Below are 19,841 nucleotides of genomic sequence, written 5' to 3' on the forward strand. Positions count from 1 at the left end.
GAAAATCCATCTGGAGCTTTCTAAAGCTCTTTCTTTAACTTAGCTAGGCTGCGGGCATCAAATATAATGGAGAACAAAAAACAATAGAGCACAACACAAGACTCCTAGCCTATATTCGTTTTCTTCTTGCTAAAAGGGCTTGATATATCCTGTTTTTCTCAATGGACATCATTTGGATCTCAGTAAATTGAAAGAGACATGGAACATAATACACCAACTAGATCTTGGACAGGAAGCAGTAAATGGATCAAGAATCCAAACCCCCTAGCTAAAACTGTCAAAACTAAGACTAGCACCAAAGACTAATGTTTGCATTCATTTTCCTTCCAGCAATGAGTAAAACTGCACAGGGGAAATATCTGCCTTCCATGTCTGCCCACCCTATCGTGAAAGCCAGCCAACTGTGATAAAAAACGTTTGCTTTTAAATGAATCATGGCAACACAATAACTATGTGACACACGGATTAAGTTCAAATCAATGACATGACCACGGCATGCATCAATATGTTCCAAAGTGCAAAAATTGCTCACAGTCAAGAAAGGTTCATTCAATAATGTGTGATGTGGGGTGACTACCAGGCCTCATGCTGAGCTTGTGTGACGGCCCCTGTTCAGTCATCGTTCTTGCTACTTCAGTAGACTTCAGAATGTAGCAATACTGTCAACATTCATCACACTCTCAAAGTTAAAATATAACTGTAATGTTTGTTAAAGGCTTCAGAATTCTTTTGGTTGCCTTTCAAAGGTCCAATCTTAAAACTATCAAAATCATACATCTACTATCTTTAACTCAGCACACCGAAATCAGAAGCTTCAGACTTCTTTCTGGAACTTTGAAAATAATGACAGCTTTCATATATAGTGTACATATAAACACACATATGTGCATTACAATATTTTGAAACAGTTAAAAATATATTGACCAAAATTTTACATGATTTACATTAATATAATTCAAAATGTATTTTTAAACAAAGCATAAAATATTGCATGACATCTATTTTGTAAATATGATTTAGATTAAAGGTTCAGAATAACCCATAAAATTGAAAACAATTTAACAGTATTTCAGACACCTACTTAGTTCGTTCCAGGTTATCATTGGGCTGAATGGCCTTTTTCAATGCTGTAAAATCTATGCTGTAATATGTTGAATCTGTCCTTGCTGCAAATTCTTAGTGTACGTACAGGTTGCAACCACAAATATGTTTTCTATATTATCTACACTTAATGTTCAAATTATTAAAATGCCAAAATCCAGCATTTATGTGCTTTACAGAAATTGGCTGTAACTTTAAGGTGGTGAATAAAGTACAATGATGTCAATAAAGCATTCAGTGATATTTTACAATTCATCTTTATCGAACCAGTGGAATTGAATGTAAAAACAATCCGTGAAAACTCTGCTAACAAAAATTTAAGATAGTTTAATACTGTACATGAAAAGAATGTCATGTAGTGTCTCAAATGATCACTGCGAGACAGGATATGTTTTTACACTTTTGGGGATTTCATTAAATGTTGTAATCTGATTGAATGTTCTAGAAGTAATACTAGATCACAGTATTTGACTCTGACTGACTGAATGCTGCATGTTTATCCATGAGCCAAGACAGTCAGGCTGATTAACGATGCCCTCATTAACGTTAACAGATGACAGCTAATCAGACTCTTTAGCATCTTAATAATAGAAATATCTCACCAAGGGAATCAAGGGATATGGGGATAGGGCGGGAAAGTGGAGTTGAAGTAAAAGTTCAGCCATGTTCTTATTGAATGGCGGAGCAGGTTTGAGGGACCATATGGCCTACTCCTGCTCCTACTTCTTACGTTCTTATGTTCTAATGGTTGACTCAAGGCAGTGATTTTTGAAATCTGCAAAAAATTTAGAAAATAAGATAGTAGTTCAAGCAATAGCTGAAATTGTGATCAAATAGGAATAATAGACTCAGGACTCCACCTGTACTCGAAGAGGGAACTGAAGACAGCAGGTTGGTTGAAAGAGAAGACTGTGCCTGCTTCCTTTCAGTTCCATAGTTACCAGTTCCACAGTTAACTACAAAAGAACAGTGACTACATTGAAAAGCAATTCATTGTCTGTAAAGTGCTTTGGGGCATTAAGAGGATGTGAAAGGTACTATATAAATGAAAGTTCTTTCTTTCATTACACTTTCAATTACCTACTATTTAAATAAGTAAAACACGCACAAGAAAATGTTGTTATTCATTGTTCAGTGACGGCTGTTTCAGTGCAACGCACTGATTCGTAAGATTATTTTCACAAAGAATTATGGCCATCTTTGAATGCTACCTAATACTGTGATACAAGGCATACACACAAATGAGGGAATGAAAGACCTGCTATATTCGTTGAGGAGGACAAGTGATGCTATCTCACTGCCTTCTATGGTATGACCTCTTCTTCTGTAATAAATAAAATATGCATTGAATATGCAGCTATTTTGTTCAGTGGACTTGCAACATATTTTTACTGCGATATCCATTGTAAAGTACCATGTCCACAAAATGTTTTACAGCTGACTGAATGCACTATAATTGTTAGTTGTATGTGAAAAACAATATTTGGTCCTCAGTCTTTCTCATCTGTTCCTTTAGATTATCTTTCTTAATCTATTGTGCAAGTTCTCGACCATCTTCTTTTTGTGCTGCATTTGGTTACCAGATCAATTTAGGTCACGTGCACTAAGGTGCTCAAGCAAACTTGCTTGACACCTGTAACTTACTTTGATTGGTTAACAACAGCTACCTACATCCATGGCAGGCTTTGGCTGGGAATTTCCTCTGAGCTGTTCTTACGCATAAATGGGGTTTCTGGTGCACTTCTGGGTCAAAATTCTGAACTCCCTACCTAACAGGATTGTGGGAGAACCTTCACCGCACGGATTGCAGCGGTTCAAGAAGGCGGCTCACCACCACCTTCTCAAGGGCAATTAGGGATGGGCAATAATTGCTGGCCTTGCCAGCGATGCCCACATCCCATGAACTAATTTTAAAAAACTTCTGCCGAAGTTAGGGCGGTGGAATGGGAGCAGCTTCGAGGAAATTCCTGGCCTATCTATTTTCATGGTAATTTCTCACCTTTTTTCAAATCAGACACTTTCTTCTAGATATCAGTCCAGTTTCTGTGGCTATGTAACCCTGGATTTGTGGCCAAGGCGATGGCCTCCTTCATCTGTTTATCTTCTGGTTATTAGTACATTGCAATTCAACACCATACAGAGCTGTCTTTGTTCCTAAAAAAATCCCTGTGCTGTAAGCTCCAATGATTACATTTTATAGCTTAATTAAAAGCAAGGGATAATTCTGGCCTACTGTTATAAAATATTCTCAGCAGAAGTGTTACTGCTTTCAATAGGACAGCATTTAGGTAAGGTGATATGGTAGGATAATTACAGTGGCATGTATCAGAAAAACTGAGAATTGGCCATGGGCTGGTTCATATGGTTCATCATAGTAAGTATTGGTGATAAAAAGGGAGCAGATCCATGTCATCTGCCCCATGTGATGGGGTCAGCTACTATTTGACTGGGGAAAAGCACAGTTAATGTACGGAATAGTTTGTATATTGTTAATGTTACCTGGAATAAAACCAATGATTGAACACAATCTGTATCTGTCTTGTGTGAGAATTTTAGAGAAAATGGAGCAGAGTTTAGTTTCTGTTGCATCCCAGAAATAGACCTAGATGGGGCATAATACAGAATAAAAATGGGCAGAGTTCTAACTTGGTTAGTAATGCTTTACTACCTGCCTGTATCTTCAGTGCAACTAGCACTCAATTTTCTCACATTAACTCATTTATATAATTATTCACTCCAGGTGAAAACTCAAATGGGTCGAGGGATGACACTTATGTTAGGAGAGGAAAAGGGATGAGGCAATTAAAGGGAGTATCTGAATGGGAGGGGACAATAACTCCTTCTGAAGAGTCTTAAAAGATATCTCAGCCTGCCAGCAGCCTTTGCCAAGACTGAAGGAGCAGAGGACTAAAGCTAACTAAGAGGAACAGAAAGGAATCCTAGGCACAGGCATGAGTCCGCCAACAAGTGATGGAGAAGCCCAGTGCCCAGGCCCCTGTATGAGGGTTACCGAGGTGATGGAGAAGCCCAGTGCCCAGCCCCCTGTTTGAGGGTCACGAGGTGATGGAGAAGCCCAGGGCCCAGCCCCCTGTTTGAGGGTTACGAGGTGATGGAGAAGCCCAGGGCCCAGCCCCCTGTTTGAGGGTCACGAGGTGATGGAGAAGCCCAGGGCCCAGCCCCCTGTTTGAGGGTTACGAGGTGATGGAGAAGCCCAGTGCCCAGCCCCCTGTTTGAGGGTAACCGAGGTGGACTTAATGCTGCATGAGATGCTTGTATGAAGGGTTGTCCTCTGTGCCACTCCACAGCACAATCACATAGGTCAGCACTGGAGCATGCCTGCAAGAAGGTGCTACCAGGTTTCCTCCTAAACAGTTGACCGTTACTGTATCTGTGGATGTGCAAGCCCTCTGCTGCATGATAACCACAGGGATGCTTCTGAAGAACCATCCAGCAGAATAGTTAGTCAGGCATTCAGTTCTAATGGTGATGCCACTGAGGATCTACTAATGTGATTTCCTTTGGATGGAAGATCGTACAAACTCTCTTACAGGTAAAATCACCCCTGCCTGATTTTCCTCTTTGTGCTGCACCCACACAACCTAATATGCTGAGGCGCAGGAGCAGGAAAATCCATCCCCATAGTATGCCAGGCCTGTCTCTGAATCAGAAGGTCATGGGTTCAAACCCCACTCTGGAGACTTTAGCATATAATCCAGGCTGACACTTCAGTGCAGTACTGAGGGAATGCTGCTTTGTCAGAGGTGCCGTCTTTCAGATGAGATGTTAAACCAAGGCCCTGTTCGCCCTCTCAGGTAGATGTAAAAGATCCAATGGCACCATTAGAAGAAGAACAGGAGAGTTCTCCCGGTATCCTGGCCAACATTTATCCCTTAACCAACACCTAAAACTGAACAGATGATCTTAATTTCATTGCTGTTTGTGGGACCTTGCTGTGTTTAAATTGGCTGCTGTGTTTTCTACAATACAACAGTGACTACACTTCAAAAGTACTTAATTGACTATAAAGCACTTTGGGAAGTCCTGAGGTCTTGAAAGATTCTATATAAATGCAAGTCTTTCTTCCTTCTATAGATATCTCTGAAGTGTGATTGTATGGAAGTGCAACTGAAAGGATACAGGGATTCTAAAAAGATAGTTTGGGTCAAAAAGGAGGGTGTGTAACATTACTTGTAAAACAAAATATAATTGGATAGCAAAAGAGGAGGTAGTTAATACTGGTTCGGGTGCAGCTGGGTCATGGACCCCAATATTGCTCCCGTCCCATTACCCAACGTGCACCTTGCCTGTCCAGGACTCAGTGCACCTAACTTAGGTGGACTGTGTCATTAGCATGGTCTCGTCACACCTCTGGAAAGGCCTTGAGCTGGGAAATAGGGGCAGGAGCATAGGTACAGCTGTAGGCTTGAGATGTTTGCAACTGTGGGAATGAATGCCAGCCTCAGGGCCTCCTGGCTGCTGTTAGAGAATGGAAGATATAAAGGTTGTAGGGGAGGAGGTAGTACCTACCTCTCTGGCCTCTTTCCTTACTGTTGGCTCTCCCAGGCTCTCCAGTTCACAGCGGTTCCCAGTCCAAGGCCCAGCACTTGCATTTTCGGAGTCCCATGCCTCTGAGCACTCTTTGATCCGATGGAAAGGAAAGTGTTGTGGAAAGGCTCATTCCCATGGGAACGATTGGCCGTTGCCTATTGCAGGTACAGGCCTTTGGGGAAGTATGACAAATCCAGAGACAACGTAAAGGGAGAAGATTTAATAGGACTCTGCTTCATCGTGGCTTGGAAATAAAGATTCCCTAGGCATTATGGAGAGAAATAATGGGGCTGTGGAGTTGGTCCAAAATTGACCCTTAGCATCTGTTGGGTAGATGCTCATGCAGTCTCATACATAGACAAGGAAACATAGAAAATAGGAGCAAGAGTAGGCCATTCAGTCCTTCGGGCCTGCTCCGTCATTCAAAATGATCATGGCTGATCATCTAACTCAGTACCCTGTTCCCGCTTTTTCCCCATATCCCTTGATCCGTTTAGCATTAAGAAATATATCTATCTCCTTCTTGAATACATCTAATGACTTGGCCTCCATTGCCTTCTGTGGTAGAGAATTCCACAGGTTCACCACCCTCTGAGTGAAGAAATTCCTCCTCATCTCGGTTCTAAATGGAATACTCCGTATCCTGAGACTGTGACCCCTGGTTCTGGACTCCCCAGCCATCGGGAACATCCTCCCTGCATCTAGTCTGTCTAGTCCTGTTAGAATTTTATATGTTTCGATGAGATCACCTCTCATTCTTCTAAACTCTAGTGACTACAGGCCTAGTCGACCCAATCTCTCTTCATATGTCAGTTCTGCCATCCCAGGAATCAGTCTGGTAAACCTTTGTTGCATTCCCTCCATAGCAAGGACATCCTTCCTCAAATAAGGAGACCAAAACTGCACACAAAATTCCAGATGAGGTCTCACCAAGGCCCTGTATAACTGCAGTAAGACATCCCTGTTCCTGCACTCAAATCCTCTTGCAATGAAGGCCAACACACCATTTGCCTTCCTAACTATTTGCTGCACCTGAATGCTCGCTTTCAGCGACTGGTGTACAAGGATACCCAGTTCTTGTTGCACCTCCCCTTTTCCCAATCTATCACCATTCAGATAATAATCTGTCTTTCTGTTTTTACAACCAAAGTGGATAACCTCACATTTATCCACGTTATACTGCATCTACCATGTTCTTGCGCACTCACCCAACTTGTCTAAATCACATTGGCGCCTCTTTGCATCCTCCTTGTAAGGGGTTTCTTTTTTACTGTTTCTCGGGCTTATAATAGGTCAGCCAGTTATGTTTTCCTGAGCTGCCCTGCCCGCAGTGCGGTTGCGAATCGCTTACCCCTTCCTGATTCTGAGCTGAGGACTTATCGAGTGGTAACAAAGACAGACAAACAGACCAGTGGATTGGTACAAGGAAAACCAATGTTTATTAATAAGAAAACTAAAACTACAAGGTAAACAGTATAATACAGAAGATAAAAAGAAAGAAATCGCTATGGATGTAATACAGTCTTACACTTATCGGGGGTGGAAGAAACAGACACATCGAGGGAAAATTCTAAAATCACAAGTTTAGCAATATCCCCTTTAACCCCCAACCTTACACCTATGCTAAGCTGTCTTGTGGCAGCCAGAAAATTAATGCTCACCGGTGAAAACAGATGAAAAGGCCTGGCCTCCTGCTGCGTTTGCGAGGTTTTTCTGGATGGCCTTCCTTCTCAAGTCTGAGCTAGTGAGCAGCAGGACCCCAGCCACCAGGCGAAGAGAGAGAAGAGAGATACTGGGCAGCCCAGTTATACCCTCTTGGTAACAGGTTTTTTTCATACCTCATCAGCTTGCTTCATTGTTTGATTTAAGCACGAAACGTAAGACAAAGGACCCCATCTCTGGCCCATTTACATAATGGCCAGTTCCTGTATCGATCTGTTCCATAACTGCTTTACCATCGTTCCGAATGTACCTTGATGGTTCACCTTTTGTCCTGCAATCACTTCCTGCTCGAATTTTGATGTGTTGGCCGGCCATGTTGATGGCTTGCCTCAGGGCTTGAATGCACTTGCATTGTGCAAGGAAACCTGTCTGAAACACGAAGCCTGCCATGTGTCTGACCGCAGCCATTTTGAAAGACCCTGGATTTTTTAAAACACAGTCACACCAGGGTTTCTTTAATAACTCCAATAAATCTTCGGGTGTGGGGGGGGGGGAACATGTGAAATTTTGCGAATCCCTTCATCCTCACAGCTCATATTCCACCCCAGCTTTTTGTTGTCTGCAAACTTGGAAATGTTACATTCCGTTCCCTCATCCAAATCATTGATATATATTGTGAATAGCTGGGGCCCAAGCACTGATCCCTGCGGTACCCCACTAGTCACTGCCTGCCATCCGGAAAAAGACCCGTTTATTCCTATTCTCTGTTTCCTCTCTGCCAACTAATTCTCAATCCATACCAGTGTATTCCCCCCAATCCCATGTGCTTTAATTTTGCACACTAACCTCTTGTGTGGGACCTTATCAAAAGCCTTCTGAAAATCCAAATACACCACATTCACTAGTTCTCCCCTATCTATTCTACTCGTTACCTCCTCAAAAAACTCCAGTAGATTTGTTAAGCATGATTTCCCTTTCATAAACCCATGCTGACTTTGTCCAATCCCATTAATGCCTTCCAAGTGTACTGTTATCACATCTTTTATAATAGACTCCAGCATTTTCCCCACTACTGATGTTAGGCTAACTGGTTTGTAATTCCCTGTTTTTTCTCTCCCTCCTTTTTTAAATAGTGGGGTGACATTTGCCACCCTCCAATCTGTAGGAACTGTTCCAGAGTCTATAGAATTTTGGAAGATGATCACCAATGCATCCACTATTTCCAGGGCCACTTCCTTTAGTACTCTGGGATGTAGATTATCAGGCCCTGGGGATTTGTCAGCCTTTAGCCCCATTAATTTCCCTAGCACTATTTTTTTACTAATACTGATTTCCCTCAGTTCCTCCCTCTCACTAGACCCTTGGTTCCCTAACATTTCTGAGAGGTTATTTGTGTCCTCCTTTGTGAAGACAGAACCAAAGTATGTGTTTAATTGTTCTGCCATTTCTTTGTTCCCCATTATAATTTCCCCCATTTCTGACTGTAAGGGACCTACATTTGTCTTCACTAATCTTTTTCTCTTGACATATTTATTGAAGCTTTTACAGTCAGTTTTTATGTTCCCAGCTAGTTTACTCTCATACTCTATTTTTCCCCTCTTAATCAATCTCTTTGTCCTCCTTTGCTGAATTCTAAACTGCTCCCAATCCTCAAGCTTGCCACTTTTTCTGGCAATTTTATATGTCTCCTCTTTGGATCTAATACTATCCCTAATTTCTTTTGTAAGTCAACGGTTGAGCCACCTTTCCTGTTTTATTTTTGTGCCAGACAGGAACGAATAACTGTTGTAATTCCTGCACACGTTCTTTAAATATTAGCCATTGCTTATCCACCGTCATCCCTTTTAGTAAAGTTCCCCAATCTATCCTAGCAAACTCACACCTCATACTTTCGTAATTTCCTTTATTTAGATTCAGGACCCTAGTTTCGGATTCAACTATTTCACTCTCCATCTTAATGAGGAATTCTATCATGTTATGGTCGCACTTCCCTAAGGGACCCCGCACAACAAGATTGTTAATTAATCCTTTCTCATTGTTTAAGATGGGGAAGAAATCAGACCCTGGGAATTATAGGCTCGTGAGTTTGATATCAGTTGTAGTAAAGCTGTAGGAAAGTATTATACAGGATGTGATTTATGATTATTTGGGGAGATGGGCAGTTTTTATGGATTCCCTGCATGGCTTCAGGAAACATAAGCTCTGCCTCAGTAACCAATTGAGTTGAGAAAGCAACTAAGAGCAAAATGGTAGTCCTGTCGATGATATATACTTACTTTCCCGAAATCCTTTGATAAGGTGCCCCTTAGAAGACTATTTGACAAAATTAGATTATATAAGATTGTTGGGCAGATGTTATGCTGGATAGATAACTGGTTGAGATCCTGTGGGCAGAGGGGTGTGATTGTTGAAAGTGGATTTGAATGGTGCCTGGTCACAAGCGGAGCTCCACAAGGCTGCGTATTGGGATAACTGTTAACATTTTCATGAATGATTTAGATGAAGGCAAAAACAGTACTGCTCTTAAATTCGGAAATGACATGAAAACTGAATAATTTAAACCAAATCAATACGTTGTTGACTGATTTAGACCAGTTAGGGATATGGGCCTGTGTCTGGCAGATGTCCTTTAATGTTGATAAATGCAGTGTCACCCTTGCCTTATTAATCGGGCCTGGAGAAGTAGGTTGTCACTGGTGCTGGAATTCTTTCCATTTGCCTCCAGGTAATTCTACAAACCAATGTCTTTCTGCATAGCTGGACAAGGAGCAGGAAGCTTGCCAGTGATTTTAGCTAATTAGAGTCCTGCTCTACTTCTGCACCTATTTCGGGTACCAAAGCCTTGGCTCTTGCTAATCTGTGCTTAAGGTCTCTGGGCTTAGGTGAGAGGGCTGCATGTTCCATGTCAGGAAACAGATACTATTCCTTATGTGGATTTCTCAGTTGTTTGTTTTGGAGACTCTGGTGATGGATTTCTGCATGTGACAGACAATCAGCTGACCAAATAAAAACATAGCAAGGTCGATTTAACTCCCTACACACAGTGTAAAAGGGGCATTCATAGCTCGACAATGGTATCAGGTCACTTACTGTCCCACTTACACCAGTGTGCCGGCTGCTGCCATCTTGGATAGAGTCCTGTGATAGGTGGCCGGAGCACCCATCTGTTTCAGGCAGGAGGCCACTTGTAATATGAAAATCAGGGTTCTACGACCCCGGTTGCAATTTTAAAGGTACAAATGGGTAAACTTTTCCCATCCAGGAGTTAAGATCAACCCCATTTTCTCAGTTTGAAGCTGACTGTGCTCAACCTTGGAGTCCTATGTGGCCCTCAACTGAGCTTACGACCCTATATCCTCTCCATCACAAAGACCGCCTACTTCTACCTCCATAACATCGGTTGTCTCCACAGCTGCCTCAGCCCATCTGCTGCTGAAATTCTCATCCGTGCCTTTGTCACCTCAGACTCGACTATTGCAGTGCTCTCCTGGCAAGTCTCCTATTCTGCACACTCCATTAACTTCAGCTCATCCAATATTCTGCTGCCCGTATCCTATCCCATACCAAGTCTTGCTCACCCATCACCCTTTACTCAGTGACTTACATTGGCTCCTGGTCCCCAAACAGCTTCAATTTAAAATTATCATCCTTGTGTTTAATTCCATTCATGGCCTTGCCTCTCACTATCTCTGTAATCTCCTTCAGCTCTATAACCCCTCCCCCAGAGCTATCCATTCCTCAGAGTATGACCTTTTGTGAAACCCCTCCTTCGCCTCACCATTGGTGGTTGTGCCTGCAACAGTCTAGACTCTAATCTCTGGAATTCCCTCCCTAACCCTCTCCGCTTCTCTCTCCTCCTTTGAGACCCTCCTTAAAATCCACTTGTGAAAACTTCTATTGTCACACATGTAACAATTCTAAGCTTGAAGATTGCATGATACAACTTTACCAAAATGGACCAAGTTTTCATAAGTCTGTACCTGAAGGAATAGTGCTGCGATATTCAGATATTAATCAATGCATCTATCTATTTGTCCACCTATTTATACTGAAAGTATTTATCACCAGAATTGAGGCTGGTACTTAGGATTTCTATTCTTTCAGCAATAATTATTGAAATTGTACACAATAAAATCAATCTATCAATTCATACCAATACCAGAAAAAGTTTTTACAAAATCTGATCTCTAAGCTGATAGATATATCACCATCTGGTTGTGAATATGGAGTGTTCCTCACATTTGATGAGCAAATCTATCACAAATTGTTGTTTAGAGTACTGTGGTACATCATTTATCGACCCATTACAGTGGCAAACAATTGATTTTAGCCAGCTCCTCACTGTGTTATTTGATCCTTCTGCAGTGGCCTCGGGATCTCCTTCCACGCACTTCAATGCTCTCCATTTTTCTCCAAGTGCTCTGATAATATGATGGGCTCACAGAGATTCAAGCCTCTGGGAACCAGCTCAAAGGACAACAGTAATTATCTAGAAAATAAAAATGTTAAAATATTGCTGATTAGAAAATGAGCCCAGGTAGAAGGGCCTGTAATATAACTGCTTCATTATAAACAATTTTACAACACCAAGTTATAGTCCAACTATTTTATTTTAAAATTCACAAGCTTTCGGAGGCTTCCTCCTTCCTCAGGTGAATGTCAAGAAATCCTCGAACCTCTCACATTTATAAATCACAGAACAATACCTGGTGATTACAGACAGTCTTTTCAACTGCCCGTTGCCAAGGCAACCAAAGTGTTCAGACAGATAGGTGTTACCTACAGGGCCACTGAATATACAAACGGCCAGAACAAAAAAAATCAGAGAGAGAGAGGCAGAAACATAGAAACATCCAGAAGGAAAAGACAGCAATTGACCCGTTATATTAAAAACAGTTAACTTTTGTTCGCTGGTGGGGTTACGTGTAGCATGACATGAACCCAAGATCCCGGTTGAGGCCGTCCTCATGGGTGCAGAACTTGGCTATCAATTTCTGCTCAACGATTTTGCGTTGTCGTGTGTCTCGAAGGCCGCCTTGGAGTACGCTTACCCGAAGGTCGGTGGCTGAATGTCCTTGACTGCTGAAGTGTTCCCCGACTGGGAGGGAACCCTCCTGTCTGGCGATTGTTGCGCGGTGTCCGTTCATCCGTTGTCTCAGTGTCTGCATGGTCTCGCCAATGTACCATGCTTTGGGGCATCCTTTCCTGCAACGTATGAGGTAGACAACGTTGGCCGAGTCACAGGAGTATAAACCATGCACCTGGTGGGTGGTGTCCTCTCGTGTGATGGTGGTATCTGTGTCGATGATCTGGCATGTCTTGCAGAGGTTACCGTGGCAGGGTTGTGTGGTGTCGTGGACGCTGTTCTCCTGAAAGCTGGGTAATTTGCTGCGAACGATGGTCTGTTTGAGGTTGGGTGGCTGTTTAAAGGCGAGTAGTGGAGGTGTGGGGATGGCCATAGCGAGGTGTTCGTTATCATTGATGACATGTTGAAGGCTGCGGAGAACATGGCGTAGTTTCTCCGCTCCGGGGAAGTACTGGACGACGAAGGGTACTCTGTTGGTTGCGTCCCGTGTTAGTCTTTTGAGGAGGTCTATGCGATTTTTCGCTGTGGCCCGTCGGAACTGTCGATCGATTATAAGCATTATAAGCAGTGATAAAAATCAAACATTCTGGGCCAGTCATCCAAGAATCATAAAAAGAAAAGCAAAAACAAAACCAATCAAATCACTTAAAAAGAAGTTTTGGTTGCATCAAATCTGAATTCGGTAACTAAGAAAACAGATCAAAATTGAATAACTTAAAATTACTAGTTTGATAAGGATAAATTACATAATATGCATAAAATTAGTTATAAACTTTTTATGTATTTAAGTACCTTCATTAATGTATTATTTTTTCAATCAAAAACAATGTGAGTGCTGTGAATTGTTTATGTAATTTATCTTTATTAAACTAGTCATATGTTGTACTGTTAGAGGTAAAATTTACAAATACATGTCTGTGATTTCCTGACATGAGCTCCTGGCAGGTGAGGCTACATGCCAAGGGCATGCAGTTGTAAAATTTACCTATTAACGTCTGAAAAGACTATTTATATGACAAAAATAAATTTCTATCTGAATTCTTCCTCCCCTAGTGTTGCCCAGATTCCATGTGTGCCTACCACAAGATTGGAGAAAGACACGGGCCTGGAATTTTCTGCTATAATTTTGCTGGAAGTGGAGCTCGAACGCTGTTTATGCAAAGCAAACATACTTTCTGCCGCACCTTTACCAGTAGATTTTCAGTTGGAGGAAAAATATTCAAGATGGTGGTTCAAGCCAAGTTCACTAAATTTTATGGAGCGATTTGATTGAACACGTCCTGCCATTTGCCAGTTTGGGATTTGTTGCTTTAAAAAAATAACCTATTTGATAACTCACTTTTCCATTACGCTTTCTTCATTGGTACTTACTGACTGAATTAAACAGTCAGTAAGTACCAATTTGACCATATTTAATCAATCAGGATATTTGATTGGTGATTTAACAGATAAATTCTAATTTCAGCTAATCACTAATTTTTGCCATTCGAATGTGTGATGCCCTGAGATGTGACACCCTGAAGTGTGACAATTTCAGCTGTGACACATTTGAAAGGGGTAACATGATGGACATAAGCTAGACGCCAATGTTTAACTTATAGATAGACATAAAAATAATGGGCCAAAATTGCGTGATCCCACTATGCTGCCGTAGCTATGGCAGAATGGGATTCGCACACCACCAGTGGGAGGAGAGTCCGACCCTGCTGCCCTTTCCAGGGCCAGGCCATTTACATAGAAGAGGTGGGTGCCCACGCCAGCTTGGGTACATGTTAGGCGCTCGCTAGAAGGAGGGGAGGATAGGAAACCTGTCCACCTGACAGCCACATTTAAAACATCTTGGCGGGACTCAATGAAAATTGCAAAAACTGTGCAAATCGGCCAACTTTATAAGAGGGCTTATTTGATTGTGTCAGATTATCATCTTCTAGAGTGTTCAAAGCCACGGTCATGGCCTGGAACACTCTGGGTCCCACATGCCCCTCCATTGATCTAAACACAAGTATCTCATTCGCATCCTGATCACTCTGAGGAATTGAGGTGGAAGCAGCAGGACTTCTAGTGGGCAACACCATCCTGCTCAACATCAGGCTCTCAGTGAGGTGGATGAAACTTCCCCATCCCCGTCCCCAGCAGGAATTCCCATCCTTTGCTCTTCCAGGTGAAGACTCAACATTTCTGGGCCTAGCCCAATTTCCAACCCCTTGCCTGTCATCTGCCTCCTTCACTCTGGAACTCCATCCCAGCCCTAATGAAATTTGGGGCCAAACAATATTTTTTTATATAAAATGGAGTTTCAGAGTGAATTGAATGGGCCAGAAATTGCTCCGACCGGTGTGGCAAAGTCCGCAGCAGCCCCTATGAATTAAACGCATAAATTTAACTTACTCCGTATCCATGGCGTGGAATTGCTTGAATTGAGAGGCTGGAAATAAATCGCGAGATCAGCCCAACCTTGATCAACGTGGGCTGATGCCCATGGCAAATGGCTGTGAGAGTGGAAGCCCCGCCCACAAGCAGGCAAGTAAAACTCATTCATTTAAAGTGACATTCTCTATGTTAGTGTAAATAAAAATTTAACATACCTTATTATAAAAAACCATGGAAGTGATTTCATTTACTGAAACTTACAGAAGTAAAAAAAATTAAAATTTAAGAAAATATTTTAATGATCAAAACATATTAAATTAAGAGTAATTTGACATTCCACATTTTTAAAATTTATTTTTTGTTGTTTCGCAGTCACTAACAGTCACCGTGCTTTCAAAAAGCAGTGTAGGGCTGGTATTTTCCAGCATACCTTTTGGTGGTTTAAGTATCTTCGTTCCAGGTGGGCAGATGGGTAAGTTTACAAATGTTTCCTGATTGTGTTTGATTGTAGCGTAGGTGGCCCTTTAATTCGTAACTGTCAAACCGCTGGCGAACTATTGGGAGCAAGTTTGCAATTTTGGAGTTTTACTGCACATTCATGAACTTACTCTATCGATTCGCTGACGGTTGGAGAGGGCGTCCTCGGGTGAATAATTTGTAGCCCAATGAATTTGTAGCACAAAGATCTGCCAACTGGCAATTGCCATTTGCTGTGTATAAAAATCTTGCTCCGGGCATAATCTAGATATAAGTGTGATATTATTGGTAAGTAGTTTTGCATTTATTATAACTCAATTGTATTCAGTTTGGTTCAAACTGCAACCATGGGCATCATTTTAGCACCCGCTATCGGGTGCGTTCCTGGCGGGGGGGCTCCGAAAATCGGAGAATCCCGGAGCGGGACCGAAGCCCGGCTCCAACCCGTCCACTTCTGGGTTACCCACTGACGCGCCGGCGTGCGCGCGCAGCCCCCGCTGGTGGGAATCCCGCAGGCAATTAAAGCCAGCGGGATGCCACTTAAAAGTATTTATCTTGCTTGTTCAGGTCATTAACTGACCTGATTAAGGGATTATGTGAGGAGGGGTGGGATTTTATAGAAAACTGGGACTGTTTCCCGTACTGGGGGAAACACTCCCAGGTCAAATGGACGTGTTGCAGCTGTCAGCCTGTGGCAGCTGCAAAGGTCCATTTGACAGGTGGGGGGGGGAGACCCTCACTCATTGCAGGAGGCCACTCTGTCACTTGGGACAAAGTTTGGCCTCCACCACCCTCCTCCTGACAATCAAAGTCACCAACTTGCACACTTACCCCGGGGTCCAGAGACATGTACCTACCTTGCGGACCCCCTCAGATGTACATCTTCCGGATGGGGGCCACCGTAGCTGCAGTCATGACCTCCTCGGAGGGCGAACAGCATCACCAGCCTCACCAGCCTCGCCATCCACGCCGTCCACCTCTGACACGTGGAGCTGCACAACACAGTGTTGTGACACATCCACCTGTACAGCAGGAGGGAGGGCTACCGCAGAGAGAGATGCGTCGCAGAGGGCACTACCCTCGCCACAGGGTCCACAGACCGAGGCTCAGCTTCCTGGACCTCTCTGAGCAGCAGTGCACACGGAGGCTCAGAGTCACTCGACAAGTAGTCGTGGACATCTGCAGCCTCCTTAATGCCGAGCTGCTCCGGCTGGCCCGAGCACCATCTTTTTACCTGTCGCTGTCAAAGTCACCACTGCCTTCAACAACTTCTCCTCCGCATCCTTCCAGGGTGCCACCGGAGACATCGCTGATGTCTCTCAGTCGTCTGCACAAAAGAGCCCTGAAAATACACCTACACCCACTCTGCAGTGACACAATGGATGGCATCAGTTGTGGGTCTTCATAGTGATCCTCAGGAAAGGGCATTATTGCACAAACCAGACAAGATTCGCAAAGACGTGGCAGTAGTGGTGCCAATATAATATGTGATGTGAGTTGGTCAGAAATTCAATATAAGTAACAACCATGACAAACCCTCAAACACCTTTGTGCATCCCCTTCATGCTCACGACATGTTTGCCTTACGCTGCCTACTGCACATATGTGATGCATGCCCTGTGGCTGCAGGACAGGTAGTGGCAGGTTGAGTGAGGCTGACCGTGAAAGAGATGCATGAGAGGGTGAGTATGAGATAGAGCCATGAGATTGTATGAGGATTGGGTTGAGTGGTAGTGGCGGGATGAGTACTGGCGAGGTGAGTAAGTGCAGGTAAGGTGAGGATGAGGTTTGAGTGGGTATGAGGGGTGATGTGACAGAGTAGTGTTGGCAGTGCAGAAGGAGGTGTGGGGTGGGGGCGGTGATGTGGCAGATGAAGTGTAGGGGAATGAGTAAGTGTACTCACTTTGGCTGACCTACTGAGGTCATTGGACCGCCTCCTGCACTGTTTGCAGGGGGGCGATATGTTGGTGGTGCAGGTGACCTCCCCTGCCACCTCGAGCCAGGCCTTCCGGTGGCAGAGGCAGGCCGCTTCCTCCCGCCCGCCGGGGGGAAGATCTCTGTCCTCCCCCTCCTCCTCACCCCATCTATTGATACCTGGAGTGAGGCATCATTAAACTGGGAGCAGCCTTCCCCCTGGGCTGCTCCATGCTGTAATTTTTTCTATTTGTTGCAGCATCTGTCAGTGGAGGACTGCCCCTTTAAATAGAGCTCCTCCAGCTGACAGACCTTACTGCGCATGCGCAGCCCACCCGACGCGCAGATCAGCAGTGGGGAACACAGAAGACAAGGTAAGTGGATCCAATTGGGCTGCGATCGCGGGTGGCTGACTAATTTCACCGGGCGCGTTACCCACGCGCCCGATAGCCCCCCCGCCGCGAACCCGCAGCCCTGCTAACATCGAGCCCCATATTGAGCTTGAAGCACCAAAATTGTTGTCAGTCAACAGTGCAAAGCTAATATGGTCAGGCCCCAGGGTTTTCATCAAGCTGAATTTGGATGTCTCATGTAATAATTCTTCACTTTTATAACCAAACTTAGCATTAAATCTAATACAATTTAACAAGCCAAGGTTAGGTTTGATCTAATTTTGGGCCTCATTTTCTCGTTTGCTACATTATGACTGTAGCTACACTTCAAAATTGGCTGTAAAGCAGGTTGGGACATCCTGTGGTCATGAAAGATGCTTCTCATATCCCATATCAAATACTGTGCAGGGTATAAACTAAAGCACTCTTGTTGAGGCACTGAAAGTCACAAGATTACAAAAGTAAAAAACTGCAGGCGCTGTTTCCAGCATTTTCTGTTTTTGTTTTTGTTTCACAAGATTACCTATTTGACCTGATATTTTCGGCCTCATCCTGGTAAACTGTTTTAGTTGTTCATTACCATCTGTCCAAATAAATATGTCCTGGCATCTGCCCTAAACTTTTGCTTCATAACCCTGAACCCATGTTCTCTTGCCCTGTTATGTTGGCATATCTGAAAGTATTGCTCTGGGTTTACTTTCTCTATCATGCTAAATATCTTGTACACCTCTATAAGGTCTTCTCTCAGATATCTCTTTTCAAGGCTGAAGAACCCATGTCTTTCCTCAAAGCTCTTACCCCTGTCACTGGAGATTATCATTGCTACTCTCCACTACAGTACCTCTAGACCTTGGATGGTCTTATGTCGTGGCACCATCTAGAAACCAAAAATATAATAAACAATAGTCAGCACAGATTTCAAAAGGGATGGTCATACTTGACCAACCTTATTGAATTCTTTGAAGAAGTAACAGAAAGGGTAGACAAGGGTAATTTAGTAGATGCAATATATTTGGATTTTCAAAAGGCCTACCACATATTAGACTTATGACTAAGGTCAGACCATATGGAATCAGGTAACAAGTAGCAAAATAGATTGTAAGCTGGCTACAAAACAGAAAACAGAGAGTAAGGGTTAAAGGTAGTTACTCAGACTGGCAAAAGGTGGGAAGTGGTGTTCCACAAGGATTGGTGCTGGGACCACAGTTGTTCACCATTTACAGAAACGATTTGGACTTGGGAATTGGAAGAACAATTTAAAAATTTGCGGATGACACCAAATTGGGGGCTATGGTTAATACTGAGGAGGACTGCGACAAAATACAGGAAGACATGAATAAACTTGCAGAATGGACGTTTAATTGGCAAATTAATTTCAATATAGATGAATGTGAGGTGGTACATTTTGGTAGGAAGAATAAGGAGGCCATATACTTGGGCAATAAGAGTCTAAATGGGGTAGAGGAGCAGAGGGATCTGGGGTTACAGATACACAAATCACTAAAAGTAGTGACGCAGATTAATAAGGTCATAAAAAAAAAAAAAACAATGCACTGGGGTTCATTTCTAGAGGGATAGAATTGAAAAGCAGGGAAGTTATGGTAAACATGTATAGAACCTTGGTTAGACTACACTTGGAATACTGCAGACGGTTCTGGTCTCCATATTATAAAATGGATACAGAAGCACTGGAGAAGATGCACAAATGATTTGCTAGGATGATACCAGAACTGAGAGGTTATACATCAGAAAAGATTGAACAGACTGGGGCTCTTTTTTCTAGAAAAGAGAAGACTGAAGGGTGACCTGATAGAGGTCTTTAAGATTATGAAAGGGTTTGATAGGGTAGATGTGGAGAAGATGCGGGGAAGGCCAGAACCAGGAGCTGTAAATATAAGATAGTCACTAATAAATCCAATAGGGAATTCAGGAGAAAACTCTTCACCCACAGAATGGTTAGAATGTGGAACTCGCTACCACAAGGAATAGTTAAGGCGACTAGCATAGATGGATTTTAGGGGAAGTTAGATAAACACATGGGGGAGCAAAGAATAGAAGGGGTTGATGGGGTTAGATGAAGAAGGGCAGGAGGAGGCTCATGTGGAGCATAAACACCAGCATAGACCTATTGGGCCGAATGGCCTGTTTCTGTGCTGTACATTCTATGTAATTCTATGTGACCAGAAATGTATGCAGTACTCTAGCTACAGAGGACTGTACATCTTCACCACGGCTTCTTGAACTCAACTGATTTAGCAATGTGACCCAGCAGCCTGTTTGCTCCAATTATT

This window comes from Heptranchias perlo, chromosome 1, assembly GCF_035084215.1.
Source record: "Heptranchias perlo isolate sHepPer1 chromosome 1, sHepPer1.hap1, whole genome shotgun sequence".
NCBI lineage: Eukaryota > Metazoa > Chordata > Chondrichthyes > Hexanchiformes > Hexanchidae > Heptranchias > Heptranchias perlo.